This window comes from Myodes glareolus, chromosome 23 (genome assembly GCF_982192425.1).
Source record: "Myodes glareolus chromosome 23, mMyoGla1.1, whole genome shotgun sequence".
NCBI lineage: Eukaryota > Metazoa > Chordata > Mammalia > Rodentia > Cricetidae > Myodes > Myodes glareolus.
The window spans coordinates 13298905-13321721 of record NC_142048.1 but is presented as its reverse complement, the minus strand read 5'-3'; the positions used below and the strand labels follow the sequence as shown (position 1 = coordinate 13321721).

Sequence of the window (22817 nt, the reverse complement as noted above, 5' to 3'; positions counted from 1 at the left end):
ATTGTCAGACAGAATTTGTGACTAGGTGGTCACTAAGGTGTTCCCATAATCACTGTCTTCTAGCATCATAGCAGTGAAAATACTAATATCTCATGCTAGTATACCTTTAGTTATAAGGTCTGTAACTCCAGGACACAGTGAACCACTATTAGTTACTTTCCCCCCATATCCCCCCATCACTTTGCTGTTTTCCAAATGCTGCCTCCTCTGATTCCTGTACGCGAGGAAAAAGGGTGTCAGTAAAGGAACTTTTTAGTTCCCTTTATAACCCACTGTAAAGGAAATGAGGAGTTCAATTCTTTTATTATTCCTCCTGTCCTACCATTAAGCATATAGGACTTAAATGCAGTCGTAGCTAGAAATATGGCTCAGATGTTAAGAACACGTAAGGTTGTTGCAGAGGACGTGAGTTCAGTTCCCAGGGCTCATACTGGGTGTTTCATACCACCCTGTAACTCCAAGAGGTCTGATGGCCTCTTCCGGATTCCATGAGTACTTGCATATACTGCCTCCCCCATGTATACACATAATAAAAAACAAAATAATTAATTCTTGTTTTTGTTGTTATTTTTAAAGGACAGCAGAGATTTTTCTTGCATTCTGTAAACTCTCCAACCTAAGGGTAGACAAGTAGACATTTGAGTGGTGCTAAGAAAGTTTGCTTTTATTGCGAGTTCATAGATCTTTGAGACAAAAGTTGAATACTGCACATACAAGAGTGTTGTTCGGCACTGGAGATGAAGGAACATTTTCACTCCTTTGGCTTCAGTCAAATTCCTTCTAATAATTTTGCAGGAATGCCGTAAATACAGAATAGTATATCTAAACCCCTTCTCATTCCACTCATATGTTTCATGCTCTGAAACTTAAGATATCTTTTCTGCTCAGACTGTTTGGTGACATTTTTTTCTGGTTTGGTTTTCTGTGCTTAACTTATTCACTTTTTTGCTAATGTGATAAGACCATGACCAAGGGAACTTATAGATGGAATGGTCTGCTGGAGACTTTGAGTCCATGACCATCATGGCAGGAGCAGGGCAGCAGGAAGGGAGGCACTGGAGTAGTGGGTGAGGCTTCCCAGCATGAGATAGGACCACAAGGTATGGACAGAGAGATAACTGTAATGGAATTGGTTTCTGAAGCCCCAAAGCCTACACTTGGTAATCCTTCCCTAACAGTTTCATAAACCAGGGAGCAAGCATCCAAACACATGAACATATTAGGTCATGTCATTCAAACTTCCACAGTGCTCTCTAGTGTGCATACATGCTATGTATGTATGCCTAAAGGGCATACATGCTATGTTAGGTGATGTTCTATACGATGAAGGAAATTGTGTTATATTAAATCTAATTGAAGTTTGTATTTTGTTGCTGTGTTTTGTAATACTTTTTGTATTCTATACAGTGGGTGACCAAGAGCACCAAAAGAAGCCCTTTTAAGGGTACCTTCTTTTCCTTGTGTGCTGTAGTTAAGGAGACAACCTTTGGGAAAGAATAAAGTAGTATTTATTCTCAATAATACAAGGATATTTGTTCAACTATGTTCATCACAGCATTATTTGTAATAGCCAGAACCTGGAAACAACCTAGATGCCCCTCAACTGATGAATGGATAAAGAAAATGTACATTTACATACACAATGGAGTACTACTCACAGGTAAAAAAACTAAAGTATTCTTGAAATTTGCATGCAAATAGTTAGAACTAGAAAAAAACATCCTGAGTGAGGTAGTCCAAGCCCAGAAAGATGAACATATGTACTCACTCATAAGTGTATACTCCTGTAAAATAAAGCATTAAAAGCCTGTAGTCCATCACCATAGAGAAACTAAATAGGGGAACCCACAAGGATTCACTTTGCTTTAGGGGTATAGATCTTGTAATCCACATTATATATGTATAAGTTATGTGATATGTGTGTGTGTGTGTGTCTTTCTGCATGCCATATGTAATTTAGCCTGTGTTATCTCTTGCAAAGACATTTCACTTAATGTTACTGAACAAAATGCTTCTCTTTGCAGGCACTGTCAGTGCTGAGGCACTCACTGTTATCCTTCAAACGTCCCCGAGTCACAGACATGTTAAAGCTGTACTTCTTATATTCTTTGCAGTTCCTGGTGAAAGAGGCAGGAACCAACTCCTCTCTCTCTCTCTCTCTCTCTCTCTCTCTCTCTCTCTTTCTCTCTCTCTTTCTCTCTCTCTCTGTCCTCTGCCTGTATGTAATAAATTTCCTACTATATAGATAGAATTTTTTAAGTAGCAGACTTGATTTTTTAATATTTAAAAACCTTTATTTTTCATTTTTTAAAAAAGAAAATAAACTATCTTTTTCCATTTTACATACTAGTCCCAGTTCCTACTCCTTCCCCTCCTCCCATTCCCTCTACCTCCCACTCCACTCTAGCCCCGATACACTCCTCAGAGAGGGTGAGGCACATTGCTTGAGACAGGTCCAAGGCCCTCCCTATTATATCTAGGCTGAGCAAGGTATCCACCCAAAGAAAATGGAATTCTAAAAATCTAGTACAAACTGTAGGTAAAAGACTGGCCCTGCAGTCTTCCCCATTCATACAATTGTTACCCATATTCAGAGGGACTAGTTTGGTCCTATGCAGGTTCCTTCCCTGTCTAGCTGGAGTTGAGGAGATCCTATTAGCTCAGGTAAACTGTTTCAGTGGGTGTACCCATTATGGTCTTGACCTCTTTGTTCATATTCTCACTCCTCCCACCCTTTAACTGGACTTTGGGAGCTCAGCCCAGTGCTCTGCTGTAGGTCTCTGCCTCTATTTCATCCAACAACTGATGACATTTAAGATAGTCATCAATCTGACTACAGGGCAAGGTCAGTTCAGGAACCTTCTCCTCTATTGCTTAGGATCTTAGTTGGTGTCATCCTTGTAGATTCCTGGGAATTTCTCTAGTTCAGGTTTCTTCTTTGCCCCATAATGACTCCCTCAATCAAAAAATCTCTTTCCTTGCTCTCATCTCTGTTCTGCCTCCATCTCTACTATCTTGTTCCTCAAGATTTCCTTCCCTCATCTTCCCCTTCTGCTGTCCCTTCTTGCCCCACCCATGGTCCCAACTTTGTCAGGCAGTCTTGTCTATTTCGCCTTTCCAGGGGTATTTATATGTGTTTTCCTTGGGGTTCACCTGGCTATTTAGTTTCTCTATGGTCATGGACTACAGGCTTTTAATACTTTACTTTACAGGAGTATACACTTATGAGTGAGTACATATGTTCATCTTTCTGGGCTTGGACTACCTCACTCAGGATGGTTTTTTCTAGTTCTAACTATTTGCATGCAAATTTCAAGAATACTTTAGCTTTTTTTTTTTTTACCTGTGAGTAGTACTCCATTGTGTATGTAAATGTACATTTTCTTTATCCATTCATCAGTTGAGGGGCATCTAGGTTGTTTCCAGGTTCTGGCTATTACAAATAATGCTGTGATGAACATAGTTGAACAAATATCCTTGTATGATTGAGCATTCTTTGGGTATATGGCCAAGAGTGGTATTGCTGGGTCCTGAGGTAGGTTGATTCCCAATTTTCTAAGAAATGCCATACTGATGTCCAGAATGGTTGTACAAGTTTGCAAAACATTTTATCTACATACGTGTGTATGTGTGAATAGATGTCACATATGTGTAGGTGCCCATAGAGACAAAAATACAGCATGAGGGTGCCTGAAACTGGGATTGTAGTTGACTGTGAGGCTCTCAGTGTGGATTCTGAAAAACTGAGCTCAGGTTGTTTGGATGAGCAGCAAGTGCTGCTGACTGCTGAGCCATCTCTCCAGCCCTAGATTTTTGGTTTAATCACATTGCATTTTTGTAAACCTTAGACGACAATACCCAATAAGTACTGCTACTTGTAATTCATGTAATTATTGAAGTTGGGCTAGTTAGTAGTTATATTCTTATTGGCATGCAGTATTTTAAACTGATAATTGATAATCTACTTGTTACTAATTCTGTGAGTTGTGTCAAACTAACAATTTTTTTCTGTTCTCTAGGGACATATAGATCAAGAAGGTAACCCTACAGGGTTTGCTGGCCTTGTATCACATCTACATTACCATGAACCATCCAATCTTGTTTTTGTCAGTTTTCTTGTAAGAGGTCTTTTCCATAATCTTTGTCAGCCAACACATGAAGGTAAGTTTGAGGGTTATATTGTCTGTGTATATGTGTCTGTTTATCATCAAAATTATATTATCAAATCATACAGCATACAAAAAATACACACTTATGAGTATATGGTTATATATCAAATAATATTTGATATTTGCTATATATGTGTAAAATTATATGTGTGTGTGTGTGTGTGTGTAAATTCTTCCCATGGTGGGAAAAAACTGATAGATTTATAGAAAACTGGAATTTCAAGAATATATTTATTCAATTTTCACTTGAGACAGTATCAGTTAAGCATAACGATGTATATAGAAAATTTTATTATTTTTTATTATACATAAAAAGGAGAATGATAATTATATAGGCAAATTATAGGTTTACAAATAAGATAAAGTGAAATCAGTAGTAATAGATATCCTATTCTGTGACAATGACTTTAAAATACTCAGTACTGCAAGTTGTGACTTGAAAAGTGTGTTTCCTCCAGGATACTGAGCATACTGCATAATATACAATATTTATAAATCCTTTCCTTGTAATTAAATATATGATCAACTTTGAAGAACAGCACAGGAAAACGTTAAAATATAAAACTCAAAATTCCACCCTCAGATAATAACTAGTATTATCTGTGAATATTGTCTGCAACACTATTTTCTTTGAATATAATTGAACAGTGTACACCAATACCTGATATTGCATGGATTATGTGTCTGAGGTCCATTGTATATATAAATTTTGTCTCTATTGGGCAAAAATGTTATAATAAATCCCATACAGCTTTTATGAAAAAACTTTGGGCTCAACTTTCAAAATAAATTCTTCCTACGGTGTCTCTGAAGTAAATATTGCCCTCTCATAATATTTGTGTGTAGTGTGGAGCTTCGGGCAGGCCTGCTTTAATCCTGCCCAGCTCCCGCACAGCTAGCTTAGCCCCAGAAATAATAACACACAAATTATTCTCATTTAAACACTGCCTGGACCATTATCTCTAGAGAGTTAGTTACTGACTAACTCTCACATCTTGATTAACCCATTTCTAATAATCTGTGTAGGACCACGAGGTGGTGGCTTACCAAAAGGTTTAGCATGTCTGACCTGGTGGCTGGCTCCATGGCATCTGCCTCATTGCCCTCTTCCCAGCATTCTGTTCTGTTTACTCCACCTGCCTAATTTTCTGTCCTATTAGAGGGCCAAGGCAGTCTCTTTATTAACCAATGAAAATAACAAATAACAGAAGGCCCATCTACATCATTTTCCCTTTTTCTATTTAAACAAAAAAGAAAGGCTTTCACTTTAACATAGTAAAATTATATATAACAAAACAATTATTGAGTAAGAATTACAGTAACAATATTTATATCTATTTTATCTTTATCATAATAATGGAAAACTATAACTATAACTAACCATTCTTCAACTCCATCAAAGACTCCAGAAGGATATAATATTACCTAAGTAAACAAGAAGTAAGCATCTTCCAAAACTCTAGAAATGACAGAGACATCTCACTGCCTGGACAGTCACCCAAAGTTCCTCTGTATCTTTGGGGCATCCATTCTCGGCCTTCAGGCCCATAATATGCAGAGACATTTCCAAGAAGCAGGAAATTTCAAAGGCAGTTCAGTCACTAGCTGCTGTGTCCTGCAGAATGTCTCGCAGACTCTTTCATGAATCAGGAACCCCGAAAGATCATCTCACCTTTAGGCAAGTTCAGCAGTCCTCTCTCTGCGGGTTCTCTGTGTCCAGTTTATACTACAGTCCAGGCAAGAGCAGTGTCTTGCCCAAATGGCTAACCAACTCTATAAGGAGCCTCTTCGATGCCCATCTTCCTCTTGAAGTAGATTGGTGCTGCCAGGAGCAGACATGTCTCATTGTCATGAAAAGCCCTAAGTTATTAAAACATTAAATGCCATGTACTGTAGTCTTTGAAAGACATGAAGAATGCTTATCTGAAATATATCTATACACATCTAGAAAATCAAACTAACATTACTACAAGCTTGAATATTATCGATGATTATCCATTAATAACCTATATTTTCTAATCATACATTACATTTTTAAAATGAACTACACAATCACAATACATCAATCAAGATCAGAAATATATATACATATAACAAAATTGACCTTAAAATCCATAACAAAGCAAATTATTCATATCTATATCATATCCCCCTTTAAATGTAAAAGAACATTTATAAGCAATATCTGGGAATATGGATGAAGTTATTTCTCTCCAAACTTCTTCCTTCTGTATAGGGGTGCTGTTAATCAGGTCTTTCACAGTAAACCTGTTTGCTAGCTTCATCTCAGTTGACAGTTGAATGAAGTAATTTTTTGAGGGTGTTCATAGCAACCTTTCAGGAGGGTGTGGTCTATCACACCATATTGGGATAGAAGCAATCCACAGGGTCTCATTCTCTTTGAAAACAAAAGAAGAACCTCCTTTCCAAAGTATCATATCCTTAGATCCAAATTCTGAAGTCAAGGTATTTTCAAAATATCTATCTTGGATTAGTTCAGCAGCATTTATAATCAAATATCTTTTAGCAGCTGTTGCTCCTTCCTCAGCATTCAAACAATTCAAAGAGAGCATAATAGCATACAGTATCAAGATTCTCTGTGTATTTTCCATCTTTATGCAACTTTATTTTAACCTCTATTTCTTTTATTTTTACTTTTACTTTTTGACACAGTTTTTCTGTATATGTTTGTCCTGGAATAACTCTGTAGACCAGGCTGTCCTTGAACTCACAGAGATCTGTTTGTCTCTACCTTCCCAGTGCTGGGATTAAAGGTGTGTGCTACCACACCTTGAACTCTGAGATCTGTCTGTCTCTGCCTCCCAGGCATTGAGATTAAAGGTGTGTACCACCACACCCTGAAGTCACAGAAGTCAATCTACTTCTGCCTCCCAAGTGTTGGGATTAAAGATGTGTGCCACCACACCCAACTATTTTCTTTCTTCCTTTTTTTTTACTTTAAGAACTTTAACATTTAGCCTGCATATATTTTTTAACACACTGTAAACCATTTAGAGGTTTTCTTCATCTTTGAATTTCTCTTTACTGTATATCTCTCTTTTTCTGACTACATGAGTCGTTAAAGAGAATATTAGAGCCATGGCTTTGATAGCTGAATCCAGCCCATTCTTTAGCTTTCCAGCCTCATGGCAGAGGTACCGCTGGAGCCATTTTTCTTGCCACAACTCTGTGGCGCTTCAAGGTCCTTGCCAGCAAGCAAGCTGCAGCATTCTACTCACAGACCACATTCAAATCCTCCATAGTTGGACTGCCTGCCTGAAAGAGTCAGAGTTTACCCTGGCAGGACAGCCTGGAAAGCAAGCATTTTAAAACAGCTCAGCTTTTTCCTGCTACAGCTGAAAACTGATGAAAAGCTTTTTCCTGTTCAGCTTTTCATCAACATCGTTTAAGTGTTTCATGGCAGAACCTCTTAAAGGAGCTGCAATGTTTTGCAGCTAAAGCTGAGTCAGGAAGCCTCTCTTAGATGAGAGCATTTGCTTGCCTCTAGCAAGCAGAGCAGACTTGAGAAATTGGTGCTACGAACAAAACATGCTTTAATCTATTCTTTCCCAAACTTTCTCAGGCTTTCTATGGATTCAGTTATCCACACGTTGGCGCCATTTGTAGTGTGGAGCTGCGGGCAGGCCTGATTTCATCCCACCCAGCTCCTGCACAGCTAGCTTAGCCCGAGAAATAATAACACACAAATTATTCTCATTTAAACACTGCCTGGCCCATTATCTCTAGAGAGTTAGTTACTGACTAACCCTCACATCTTGATTAACCCATTTCTAATAATCTGTGTAGCACCACGAGGTGGTGGCTTACCAAAAGATTCAGCATGTCTGACCTGGTGGCTGGCTCCATGGCATCTGCCTCATTGCCCTCTTCCCAGCATTCTGTTCTGTTTACTCCACCTACCTAATTTTCTGTCCTATCAGAGGGCCAAGGCAATCTGTTTATTAACCAATGAAAATAACACATAACAGAAGGCCCATCTACATCATTTGTGCTTATTGTTGTGATATTGCCTAGTGCATGATGTCTTCAGTGCCTCCTGCTTTCTCTTCTGTCCCTGGCTGATAGAAATATTTTGCTTTGTATAACACCTGTAGTCTTTATGCTATTAAAAAATGTTCCATTTTGTGATTCCTCAGAAAGTTTTGCTCCTCCTGAATTTGTAAAAGATAAAATCACTCCCTACAAAAGAAAGTCTGATTGTGTTTATTGTTGCTGACAGAGGTAGCCAAAATTGATAACTTTATAGAGGATGCATATAGAAGTTAAATAAATGGACAAGTTTCTAACCTTTAAAGAAGTTAGAGACAATACTAAATGTAACTAGCCTGATCCAAAGTTACTGACTCTCACATTTTAGGCATTCCTACTATTTTCATGCTCTTGGACTGCAGTTACTCAAATGGACTGTGGCTCCAGCTGAGTTGAGGAAGGTTATCTGTGGGTTTAGTTTTGGATATTTTTCTCTTTAGCATTGAGAAGTCATATTATTGATTAGGTGAGAGAGGCTATCATGGTTTGCATGAGAATGGCCCCATAGGTTCAATACTTGCTCACCAGGGAATGGCACTATTTCCTTTGTTGAAGGAAATGTGTACATGGACTTTCTTTGCTACTGCCAGTGTGAACAATGACATAGACACATTATTGATTTTTTTCTCTTTGCTTAATGCAACTGTCTATAAATAGTTTTCAGTCTTTATTTATTTTTAAGTCAATCTATTCTTATTTTATATGCATATTCCAGCTCCCACTCAGCCAAACTTCCTACTACCACCCCCATTCCTTACTCACAGAATGTAAGTCTTTCCATGGGGAGTCAACAAAGTCTGAAACATCACTTTTAAGCAGAACCAATACCCTTCCCCCATGACTAGGCTGAGAAAGTTATCCCTCCAAAAAGAATGGGCTCCAAAACGGCAATTAAATCAGTAGAGATAAATCCTGGTCCCACTACCAGTAGCCCCCCAGACTGCCCATGCTATACAATTATCACCCATATTCAGCCTAATAAGACCAAATAGGTCCTCTGAATGTGGGTGACTTATTAGTTAAAACCTTGGCCTTACCTTAGGTTTGTCCCATGAATACTTATACCCTAAATTAACCCATTTATTTTTAATCTATATTCTAACATGTGGTGTTACCTCTCTTCCATCTTATACTTCTTATTTCTTCTCCATGTGTGGCTGGTCACTTTACCTTTCTCCCTACCAAAGACCTCTCTTTCCCCAGAAATCTCACCTATACATCCTGCCTAGCTATTTGCTGTTCAGCTTTTTATTACACCAATTATAGCAAATATATCTTCAAACAATGAACAAATATCTCACAACAGAAATGTGTCATTTGGGGTGAGTTTTGAGGTTTCAGAAGCATATCAAGTACAGAGTCTCCCCCGCTTTTCTGCCTGTGGCTCCAGATGTAGAACTCTCAGCTACTTCTCCAGTACCATGTCTCTGTGTGTGCCTTTCATAATGATAATGTGCTAAACCTCTGAAACTGTAAGCAAGCGCCAAATAAATGCTTTTTTAAACAAAAGTTATCGTGATGCTAATGTCTTGTCACAGCAAGAGAACACTAACCAAGACAGAATTTGGTACTAGAAGCTTGGTATTGCTGTGACAGGCTTGCCACATTGCTGGTGGACAGTAGGTGGACTTTGGATTAGGAAAGAAATTAAAGATTTTTTAAGTGAAGCTTGATGGGTCATACTAATAGGAGCATAGAAGACAGTAGCACTGAGAATGATGGAGATTATGATGGTTCAGCTTAAGAGATTTTAGAGGAGAAAAATATTAATACATGGCCTAGAGACTCTTGTGATGTTTTGGTGAATTTTCTGCTCTTATCCAAAAATATGCCAGATTCTAAATTGAAGAGTTCTGGATTAATGATCCTGGCAGAGATTTCTAGGAAGCCTAGTATTACCTGTGTCCTGTGATTGTTACTAATCATTCTTACTCAGATCTGTAACAAAAAGGATCAAGCTACTTAAAGAGAAGTTCAAAATGTACAGAGTTTCAGGAGAAAAGGAACATGAGGAAGACTAATGGAGCTAAATCCTGCACTCAAGGAGATTAAAAGTTTAAGTAAAAGCCTGACATTAAATGGGATAAAGGGAGTGGTGACCTTAGAACAAGACTCTACCCATTTAAGCTTCCTACTTGCAAAAAGGAGTAAAGAAAACCTTAAGCAGTGAAAAAAATCATGAACAGCAGAAATCTGATGCAGATGTAACTAAAAGACAGGACCAAGTTCTAGCCCCAGCAATCAGTAGAACTTGGCAAATTTAGCCACATAGTTCTGGCTTTAGAGTCAAGAATACAAGAAAAGGGTTGTGGAATCTTGCTCTGTGACTAAGGGAAGCTACTGAGGCCAGGCAGGCGTTGTTAATTGCATCCCTGCATGAAGACTCAGAGAGACCACTGCATAGATCTGTGAAAGTGAAGCCCAGATTGTGTTACAGACTTTGATATATTGGGGATGCCAGATCTGTGGGATGTCTGTTAAGGAGAGCTGCAAACCAGGTGTGCAACTAGACCAAGAGAGAGAAGTGTGTTACAGTAGCAAAGGCTGAAAGGAGTTGGCGATCTGAAGAGTATATTGACATCAGACATAGAGATGCAGAACGTAGAATTTGCCCAACTGGTTTTCAGTCTTGTTTTGATCCAAGGAAGTACTTTTAAATGACAAGAGATTGTTGAGCACATGATAGGAATATTATCATATTGATTTATTGATCTTTTTATCTTTTTTTAGCTTAATACTTCATTTAAATCCAATAGGAAATCAGGCATATTTATACAGTAAAATAAATGTATTGTATGAAGAGCAGGCTGTTTCCTGCCTCCCAGCTAGCTTAACCCCAAAATAATTACACAGAAATTGTATTAATTTAAACACTGCCTGGCCCATTAGCTCTAGCCTCTTATTGGCTAACTCTCATATCTTGATTAACCCATTTCTATTAATCTGTGTGTTACCATGAGGTTGTTGCTTAGTGGCATGAATCTTATCAACGTCCCTCTTGGGCAGAAGAAGCATGGTGTCTGCCTATCTCTGCTTTCTTCCTCTCTTCCTCTACTATAACCACCTAAAGGCTGCCTTACCAAAAAGCAAGGCAGTTTTCTTTATTCAACCAATGAAAGCAACACATAGAAAGAAGACCCTCCTACACCATTTTCCCTTTTTCTGTTTAACCAAAAATTAAGGCTTTAACTTTAACATAGTAAAATTACATATAACAAAACAGTTATCAAGCAAGAATTACCATCACAATATTTATATCTATTTTATCTTTTATCATAACAAAGAAAAGCTCTAACTATATATCTATTTTCAACTCCATCAAAGACTCTAGAAGGATATAATATTACCTAAGTAAACAAGAAATAAGCAACTTCCAAACTCTAGAAATGACAGAGACATCTCGCTGCCTGTATAGTCACCCAAAGTTTTTCTGTACCATTGGCGCATCCATCTTCAGCCTACAGGCCCATAGTATCCATCAGATATTTCCATGAAGCAGGAAATTTTAAAGACAGTTCAGTCACTTTCTCCTGTATCCTACAGAATGTCTCGCAGGCTCTTTCATGAAACAGGAACCCTGAAGGATCATCTCACCTCTAGGCAAGTTCAGCAGTTCTCTCTGCGGGTTCTTTGTGTCCAGTTAAGCAGTCTATGCAAGAGCAATTTCTTGCCTGGCTAGCAAACTCCATAAGGAGCCTCTTTGATGCCCATCTTCATCTTGAATAGCTTGGTGCTGCCAGGAGCAGATGTGTCTCATTGTCATCAAAAACCCTAAGTTATTAAAACATCTTAAATGCCATATTCTGTAGTCCTTGAAAGTTATAAAGAATGCCTATTTAACTGAAAAATATCTCTATATATCTAGAAAGTCTAATATGACTACAAGCTTGACTATTATTGATGATTATCCATCAACAACCTATATTTCCTAATTATACATTACATTTTTTAAATGAACTACACAATCACAATACCTTGATTGTGATATCAAGAGCAGAAATACATATACATATAACAAAACTGACCATAAATTTATATCAACAAACCAAGATTCATACCAATGCAAATTAATTATATCTATATCATCTCCCCCTTAAAATGTAAAATAACATTTATAGATAATATTTGGGAATATGGGCATAGTTTTTTGCTCTTCAAACTGCTTTGTGCTGTATGGGGGCACTGTTATTTAGGTCTTTCATGGTATAACCTGTGTGCTAGGTTCATCTCAGTTCACAGTTGAGTGAAGTAATTTTCTGAAAGTGTTCATGGTAATCTTTCAGGAGGGTGTGGTCTATCATACCATATTGGTCTAGAAGCAATCCATAGGGTCTCATCTTCTGTAAAAACAAAAGAAAAACCTCTTTTCCAAAGCATCATATCCTTAGACCCAAATTCTGAAGTCATGATACCTTTATAATATACATCCTGGTTTATCTTAACATCTGAAACAATGAGATGTGTCTCTGTACTTAGCGCCTTTACAGTCAATTCAAAGAAAACACAATAATATATGTAATACAGACTTTCTGTGAATTTTCCATTTTTACATGGCTTATTTTTACTCTATGACTTTATTCTGTAAAGCATTAACTTTATATTATGGCTCTCTATATTCTTTATTTTTTCTCTTCCAGGACTACATATTTATCTAACACCATGACCCATTTAGAGGTCTTTTATGTCTGAATCTGTCCTATTGCATTGTTCTTAATTCTCTACTGTCTTGAAGAGCTTTAAAATGCTGAACATCTTGTTTGTGGCTGCTCTGGATGTTGACTCCAACTCTCTCCAATTTCAAAATGGTGGACATAAAATTTCTGCTATGTAACATGAGGGGAACGGCTTGTTGGGGTTTCTGTCTCGCCCAGTACCCCACAGCCAGCAAATCCCAAAGAGAAATCACACACAGGACTCCATAAGGTTATAAACTGATTGGCTCATTAGGTTAGGCTTCTTGTTAACTCTTATAACTTATGTTACCCCATTATCCTTATCTACATTAGCCACATGGCTCTGTACCTTTCTCAGCTGGGTAAGTTACATGTTGCCTCTTCGGTGGTCTGTGCAGGAGTGATGGAAGGAGCTTCCTGTGTCCGAGAATACTCCCAGTCTCTTTTCTCCACCCCTACTTCCTGTCTGGCTTTCCCACCTATACTGCCTGCCTGGCCAATCAGCGTTTTATTAAAATATGATTGACAGAATACAGACAATTCTCTCACACCACTGCTATCTCTGTGGCCACCAGGTAGGAGTCATACTCAGCACTTTAACTCTGAGAATGAGCATGCAGCACATAAACTCTTTCTGAGTTACAGCCAAATCTGCCACACAGAGCACTGTGCAGTCTGGCCTATTGTGAATCTATAATTCTTTACTATATAGGAGCACTTCTTAAAATGCTAAACACTTCTTAAAAACGTAAGTTGCGCCATATAGGGGTAATATGGTACTGCCTGTTTACTGCCCAGTCTAAATCTTAACTGCCCTGTTATTATAATAATTACAATAATTCCTGCCTGAGTTCAGCACAGTTCAGCATGGTGGAGCTAGAGCTGCTCATGCCTCTGAGCCATGTGCATGGCACTGCTAGCATGGCGTAGCTGCTTGTGCCTCTGAGCCACAAGTAGTTCCCCCTTTCAGGTGCACAGCAACTCCAATTGCCATCAAACAAACCATAGCATTATAGTCACAAATCTCATCCAAATGCTCTGTCTCCTCAAGAGACAGAGGTCTTGCTGGTGGCACAGCCCAGAAAGCTGGCATTTTCAAACCACCATTTTTTTTTCCTGTTGCTGTGTCAGGAAAATTTCTTTGAGGCACTAAGCTAGAAAATAACAAAAATCAGTGTTTCTCTCTCTCTCTCTCTCTCTCTCTCTCTCTCTCTCTCTCTCTCTCTCTCTGTTTTAAGCCCTCTCAGGTTTTTAAGGATTTTGCCATACTTTGGGTGCCAATCTATTGTATGGAGAGTAGAGAGTGTCCCGGTGCACGACTAGCTTAACCCCAAAATAATTACACAGAAATTATATTAATTTAAACACTACCTGGCCCATTAGCTCTAGCCTCTTATTGGCTAACTCTCATATCTTGATTAACCCATTTCTATTAATCTGTGTTACCAGGAGGTTGTCGCTTACTGGCATGAGTCTAATCAACATCTGTCTTGGGCAGAAGAAGCATGGTGTCTGCTTGTCTCTTCTTTCTTCCTCCCAGAATTCTGTTCTGTCTACTATGCCCATCTAAAGGCTGCCCTATCAAAAGGCCAAGGAAGTTTTCTTTATTCAACCAATGAAAGCAGCACATAGAAAGAAGACCCTCCTACACCACAAATGAAAAAAATGTGATCAAAAAGAAAGGTTCAAAGATATTCATATCAGAGAATGTATTTCAAATTCATTTCCTGAACTTTGAAAATTATTTAAAACATTGCATATTTTTATTAAATTTTGAATAAATTTAGAAGTCAATGTAAAGTTCTCTTTACTATAATAGTGGCAAGGACTTTAAATTATTACTGAGGAACTATTGGAATTTCACTCACCTGTATCCATAAGTGTATGGGGAAAGACATTCCAGTGAGAAGCAGGTATTGATTGTGCAGACGGATCTGTTGCAGCTCCTCATTAACTTGGCAACTGGCAGTTACAGTAGCAAGATCTCTGTGGTGGTTTGAATAGGAATATTCCCCCACAGACTCATATGTTTGAATGCGTGGTCATTTGAAAATGGAGTTACTTGAGGAGGGATATGGCCTTCTTGGTGTAGATATGGCCCAATTGGAAGAAGTCTGTTACTGGGAGTGGGCATTGGGGTTTTGAAAGCTCAAGCAAGCCCAGTGGCTCTCAGTTTCTTCTTGCTGCTTCATGATTCAGATGTAGAAATCTCAGCTGTTTCTCTAGAACCATGTCTGCCTGTGTGCCAGCAAGTTCCCTGCCATGGTTATAATGAACAAAACACCTGAAACTGTAAACAAGTCCCCGAATTACATGTTTTCTTTGTAAGAGTTGCCATGGTCATTGTGTCTTCTTACAGCCATAGAATATTGACAAAGACAGAGACATTATCAAAATTTGGTCAAAGTAAGCAAGGTCCAGTAGTAGGAAAGATAAAGATGATAATGAAGGTGAACACAGGAAGAAAAAAGCTCAAGTGAGAAGCATCCACAGCTGAAGTTATTCTAAAGTTGTTATGAAATGAACATAGCACTTATTTTAGAAATGAAAAAATTGATGTAATCATTTTTTACATATATGACACAGAACTTTTGTTTTTCACAGGCTCAAAACATTTCTCTGAAGATGTAATGGAAAAGCTGGTTTTAGTATTGGCAAATCTTTTTGGAAGAAGATATATTCCAGCCAAGTTCCAAGATGTTAACATCAAGTTTTATCAATCAAAGGTAAAATCTTCTGATAAAATTGATTAGTGATACTACATAAATTCTGCCATAAATGATTCAGCAGCAATAGGTTTTTATGAATATGGGGTAGTTAATGTGTTTTATATGTTTATTTGTTCCTTTTGGAAATAGTGTGATGTTTTTCAATAACTTAAAAGTCCCTCTGTGAATGTGTTTAAAGGTTACATACCTTGTGGATAAATAGGAAGAAAGTACATTCATGATTTTAATTGATTCCATTCAAATGCAGTATTAATGAAAGGGTGTACAGGGGCTGGGAAGATGACTTGATACAGTGCTTGCCATGCACTCATGAGGATCTGAGTGTGCATTCCCAGCACCCACATGGAGAGATGTTAATTGTGACATACCTTGTCATCCCAAAACTGAAAATTCAGAGAAATGTGGATCCCTGGAGCTGCCTGGGGCAGGCTAGCCTAATTGGAGAGCTCTAGGTATGGTGGAAGACCTTGCTTCAAAATATAAGGTGGAGCACACATACACATATTCATGTTCACACACAATGCAGATAATTACACATTTAAGCCCCAAAGCCACCTTCATTGTTGAATTGTTTCTGGAGATACGACTGTATGTCACAGTGCCATCTCTGAGAAAGTGTTACAAAGTTGTCTAGGAAATTGTCCCTTGACTTCTGGAGTCTAAATCTTAGAAACAGCTTTCCAATTTTAGTATTTTCATCTTGCTTGATCATTTTTGAAAATGCGCATTTCTATATTTAATGAAAACAGTTACATTTATTTCCATGAGATCATTTATATCACTCTTTATGCTCTTCTTGGTGCTTTGTCTTGATTTTCTTAGCAATATTCATGTAACTTCCTAATGTAGCACCGATGACATGGATGACAAATGTGCAGTTCTTTTCTTCACAGTTCTTCATGTCTAGTCTAGAAGTTTTAAATGAAGATGATTTGTGGGGGCATACTTTATATATCATAGTTTACAAACACAAACCTAGAAAAAAATTAGAGATACAGAGCTTTCATATGTACAGGTTGAAAAACTGATCAACGGTGTTAGCCCAGTGAGGACAATGAGAGTTTCAAAACCTCTCAACCAGGTGCAACTGATTCTGAACCTGAAAATATGATCTATCTTCTTTGCTCTACATATGTGTCCCAGGATCCTTTGAAATTACTCATGAGTCTAGTCGCAGTTGAGGACATGCTTCTGCTCTTTAAAGAGCTGTTTTCATTAGGGAGCTTCAGAGCAAGTGTTATGAGTAGAGCATTTGCTAGTTCAATTGCAAGTAAGAACAAAATAATTTAACCTCATTTCAATCAGGAAAAAAAGAAAAAGTGGCTTTACTGAAAACAACAAAATTATACTGTGTGGTCTTTTACCTTCATTGCTTCAAGTTATCAGTGTTTAAGAAAGGTGTTCTCCACTTTCTGAAAAACTTTTGGCATTTAGGTGTTCCTTGAGGACCTCCCTGAGGACTTCAGTGAGGCCCTGCTTGAGTACAACATGCAAGTGACAGAGGACTTTGCTGCTTTTCTGCTAATTGTGTCCCGATTGGCTGATATGAAACAGGAATATCAACTCCCCTTGTCAAAAATTGGTAAGTGTGTTTCAGTTCCCTGTGGATCAATTTAGTAATAGTCTTGCCCAAGGATGCTAGGGATGCAGGTCATTGGCAGTGCTCCAACTCTACCATTTTTGTCTCAGAAGGCTGGCACTTCAGAAAAGTCAGCTTGCCTTAGAATAATTGGGTTATTTCTGCTAAGAAAATAAAAAGCTAAGCAAAAGAATTTTGGGGAGGTTTGACAGGCAGTTAAAAGGGTAGTGGAGAATGAAAATTAAACCAATTTGGATCCTTTTTAAACGGTTTTGATTAAGAGCTGACTTTGGCTCAGTTCTAGAAAATGGAGCAAGTATGTCTCTGACACAAGAGAAACCAGAGAAGTTCTTTCTTTTATTATTTTTATTTTTAAAACAATCTTGATTTACATACTGATCCCAGTTCCCTCTCCCTCTCCTGCTCCCCCTACATTTTCCCCACACCATCTACTCCTCAGAGAGGGTGAGGCATCACATAGGGACTCAACAAAGTCTGTCACATCACTTGATGAGACACCAAGGCCCTCCACCCTGTATCTAGAATGAGCAAGGTGTCCCAAAATAGGGAATGGGCTCCAAAGAATCAGTTTATGCAGTAGGAAATAAACACTGGTCCCACTGTCCCTCACAAACTGTCCAAACCATGGCTGTCACCTGCTTCAGACAGTCTAGTTCAGTCTTATGCAGGTTCCGCAGCTGTCAGTCCAGAGTCAGTGAGCTCCCACTTGCTCAGATCTGCTGTTTCTGTGTGTATCCCCAACATGTTCTAAAAATAAAATCTAAAGGAAGAAGATCAAAAGGGATCTATCTCAGCCTGTTCTGGTCAGAATTCACAGGTAAGGAACGTGAAGACTCGCCACTTGTGTCTCACCTGATGAGCTGCAGGGAGGGAAGGATGGCAGTTTCACCATTTGTTTGTCTGTCTGGAAACTTTGATGTGGATTTGCTTCGTCCAGGAGTTTCAGATAATGTAAGTAAAGAGTGATGTTCATTAATCAGTCTTCTCAGGGCGTTTGCTCTACTCTGAGTGGTACATTTTAACAGAATGCTGTTGAAGCTGTGAAGTGCTAACATGCAGATGATAAAACATTATATTTTCTATTGTAAAAAATATTTTTATTTATTAATTTTCCTAGCCTGATCACAGATAATGTTTTTCCCTCTCTCTCTCTCCTCTCCTCGTAGTTCTTCCACCAACCTTCACTCTTAACCTGCCAGCCAGACACTCCTTCTTTCTTTTAAGAAAATTGTGGGCCTTCCATATATATCAGTTAGTCAGGCATATCAAGAATAATAACTTTACAAAAATAATTTTTAGGAGTTTTAATTTCTTTGTTTTGCATGGGCGACTGCAAAAAAACTGGTTGGATATGTAAGAGATTGGTAGTTACATATGTTGAATAAACACGATAAATTTTTAAGCATTATAGTTTCTTTTCCCAAGATGGATGTGATGGCTCATGCCTATCACATAACTGGGGATGCTCAGCATAACTTGGAAAGCTGAGACAGGAGGACTGCTACATATTTGACTATTGCATAATGAGTTTCAGGCATGGATATACTGCCTTCCTGTTTCAAGATGAGAAGGGACTGGAGGAAGAAGAGGAGGAGGGAGAAGACAATAGCAAAATAATTCTGCTTTCCATTTATTATGCAATTAATTTAATTTATGAAATATAACAATCACCTTTACTTCCTTTTTACATGTAAGATTTCCATGAAAATTCAGATGGGCGTTTACACAATAAGAATTAGCAAGAAAGTCTGTGTCATGTTGCTGCAATATCAGCATCTATTAGAAGGTGCATGCATGAACTAATTCCCTCTCACCTTTAATGGTGAATCAATCCCACACCAGTTATGTTTTAAGGGGGTATTTATTTTGGGGGGTAAAACTTACATACACCATAAACCGTCAGGAAGGGAGCCTACTCGCTGGAGCAGGAGCTGGGAGCAGGAGCTGGAACCAAGAGCCGGAAACAAGAGACCCAAGCCTAGACTTGTGGCTATTTTTAAAAGAGAAATATACCACACCCCAGTGGGCTGGTATTTCAGCAGCTATTGGCTGACTGAGCGTAAGGCGCTCCTGCAGCACTGTGGGTTAGTGTTTCAGCGACTATTGGCTGAAGCAGCAGAAGGTACTCCTGCAGCACCTCCCCCTTTTGTTTAAGTAAGAGAGTTCTAAGCCTACTACGAAATTATATACAGTAAGTACAAACCTACATAATTATATATAATAAGTACAAATATCCTATTCTAACTAGCTAAAGTCTTGTATAATAAATAACTTGGCCAAGTCATGAGAGGAAAGTAGCTACATTTATCTAGTCTTCAACCCCATAGAAGATCTAAGAAGGGAAATAATGTTACCTGAGTAATTAGGAAGTGCAATCAAAGAACTTCTAAAACATGCAACAAATCACAGAGACAGCTGGCTACCTGGGCAATCACCAAAGTACTGTTTGCAGCGTTTAAGCAACCAACCTTGACTAAGGCCTAGAATAACTGACAGATTATTTTTAACAGGCAAGAGATTTTTCAAAAACATCTTACCCTATCTTGGCAAGATTTAACAGTTCTGTTTATCCATTTCCGGATTTTATCCATTTCTGGATTTTAACAGACAAGAGATTTTTCAAAACCGTCTTACCCTGTCTTGGCAAGATTTGACAGTTCTGTTTATCCATTTCTGAATACCGTGTATTTGTCAGTAGTTCAGGTATGGGCAGTTCCTTACCCAGAGGCCAGTTGTGTCAAGAAGACAAGCTCCAAGTGGAGTGTCTTTGGTGCTCAACAATCTCTCGGGAAAAGTTCGGTGTTGCCAGGAGTGATTGTGTCTCACTACACAGAATTCTAAGATTAAATTAAATGCCATTTGCTACAGCTCTTTGAAGAGGTTGAAGACTATTTATATATAATCTCTATGTATCTAAAGAACCTGATTAGTCTAACCATAAATATGACAGACATAGATGACTATTGATCTATAATTCTTAACATGTATCTAACTTAAAGACTAAGAGAATAAACAACTGTGCAATAAATGAGGACAATGACCTCCAAATGTAAACAATAAATATCAATACATAAACAATATATGAGTATCTTAATCAGAGGTAGAAATGTACACTGCAACATGGTATACATATATCAATACAATATATATAAATACATAAAAATGTTTTAAACAGGTAGAAGCATGCATACATACAATATTCAATATATGTTGATTTAATTATCTATAAACAATAACTCACAAATACCATTATTATCTATCCAATTATTTTTTTTCCAAAAGATCCCTGAGCTTATAAAATTCCTTTCCCAACTCTCAACCGTATACTAATTATAATCAATCCCTAAATATTGTTCCTAAACCTGAGGACAAACTTTGCTGAGAGAGGGGACATCGTCCTCTAGAATTACTTCCAGCTGTCATGGGGGTGAGGTTCTTTCTGGAGGATCCTGTGAAAGTAAAATGATGGTTAAATTTCAAGATCAATGTCTTTTAAAATTGCAAACAGTCTCTGAGTATTTTGTGGAGGTCTGGACAGAATGTTGTTCAAGATGTGCACCATTTCAGCTAACCAAGTTGGAATCATCTGTGCAGCTGATACCCGAAACAGGACTTGTAGTAGCACTATCAGTATCATAAGTTCATATCAACCGAGTGGAGTTGTTGTTATGAGGGTCCCATCTTCTTCCTGAAAACTTCAAAAGTCAGTGCACGAAAACTCATTGTTCATTATGGAAAGCTTAAACATTAATTATATAGACATATACAAACATATATTCAATGAAAGGTATGATAGACATATTCAATGAAAAGTATGATAGATATGAAGAAAAGCAAAGATGTTTTCTAAACTCATATTTCTTTCTTTCTCATATCATGGTTCTTGACATAAGACAGAAACTCCAGAAACTCTGGGTTTTTCTCCTAACAACAGGCTTGGAATTAGAGAGGGACTGAGCCAAGAGTCCAACTCAAAAACCAGCTCTATAAATTCAGAAATATGATTTAGTATATTCTAGAGCTTCATACTCACAGAACCTATTCAGTTTTTTTGATAATCCATATTGGATAGTTATTTTTCCATCTGTCTGTATTCAAACATCCAGGGTCCTTTGAATTTTTCAAAGGCGAGTGTTTTCCTGTGGAGATAAGAACAGAACCCTGCTGCCATTTTATGTTTTTCTTACCACCTGTATGGTCATCATCATTGTAGATGCTGTCATTTCTCCTTTCCAAGAGGTTTCTTCTTTTCAGATCTAACCTTTATTAATTTTGATGGTATCCACAATTTTTCTTCTCCTGTGGAAACAAGAGCAAAACCCCTTCCTCAATGTAGCACATCTCCTGGCTTCCATTGAGAGGTCAGCATATCCTTGATATAAACCGGTTGATTTAGTTCAGCAGACTTTTCCATTATCCAATGTCTTTCTGCCGCTGTTGTTCCCTTCTCATTAGCATTAAGAAAATTCAAGATTAATATGGCATTATGTAATCTATTTCTGGGGGCATTTTCCACCCCTTTCTGTTTATTTAACATATCCTTTATAGTTCGATTTGATCTTTCTATAACTGCTTGACCTGTAGGATTGTATGGTATACCCGTAACATGCTTAATATTATAATAAGCAAAAAAAAACCGTTTCATTTTCCTAGATACATAAGCTGGACCATTATCTGTTTTTATTTGTGCAGGTATACCCATAATGGCCATAACTTCTAATAAATGTGTGATTACTGAGTCAGCTTTTTCTGAGCTTAAAGCAGTTGCCCACTGAAAGTCTGAATAAGTGTCAATGGTGTGATGTACATATTTTAATTTTCCAAATTCTGCAAAGTGTAACACATCCATCTGCCAAATTTCATTCCTTTTAATACCCTTTGGATTAGTCCCTGCAGGCAATAGTGTTTGGTTATAAGAAGAGCAAGTAGGGCATTTCTTTACAATTTCCTTAGCTTGTTGCCATGTAATAGAAAACTCTTTTTTCAAGCCTTTGCTATTGACATAATGTTTTTTTTATGAAATTCAGATGCCTGCAGCACACTACCAATCAGTAATCGATCAATATCTGCATTACCTTGTGCTAGAGGACCTGGCAGACCTGTATGGGAACGGATATGTGTTATATACATAGGGCAGAGTCTGTTCCTGATCATGTCTTGTACCTGGATAAACAATGAGGTCAGTTCTGTATCATCAGGTATAAATTTAGCAGTTTCAATATGCAAGATAACTCTTTCTGCATATTGTGAGTCAGTAATTATATTAAAAAGTTCTTTAAAATCCCTAAGCACCATAAGGATGGCATATAATTCTGCCTTCTGGACAGAATCATAAGGACTTTGTTCCACTTTACTCAATTCTTCTGATTTGTAACCTGCTTTCCCTGATTTATTAGCATCAGGATAAAATGTACAGGCTCCAGTTATTAGAGCATCACGGACAATTCGAGGAAGGATCCAAGAAGTTCTCTTTATAAAGTTAAGTCTCTTGCTTTTTGGGTAATTGTTATTGATTTCTCCCAAAAAATTAGCACAAGCTCTTTGCCATGGTTCATTGTTTTCCCACAACCTTTTTTATCTCATCAACAGTGAAAGG

General features: G+C 37.9%; 1 pseudogene across 1 annotated transcript in view; it reads left to right on the top strand.

Moving 5' to 3' along the window:
• LOC125413991 (putative ATP-dependent RNA helicase DDX60) overlaps positions 1 to 22817 on the top strand; it is a 136126-nt pseudogene that overhangs the window by 100821 nt on the left and 12488 nt on the right. Inside the window, exons 31-35 of the transcript XR_015736151.1 lie at positions 2025 to 2129; positions 4020 to 4161; positions 15497 to 15618; positions 17056 to 17203; positions 18030 to 18172. The product of XR_015736151.1 is annotated as a putative ATP-dependent RNA helicase DDX60 (transcript). The remainder of the gene's footprint in view (positions 1 to 2024; positions 2130 to 4019; positions 4162 to 15496; positions 15619 to 17055; positions 17204 to 18029; positions 18173 to 22817) is intronic.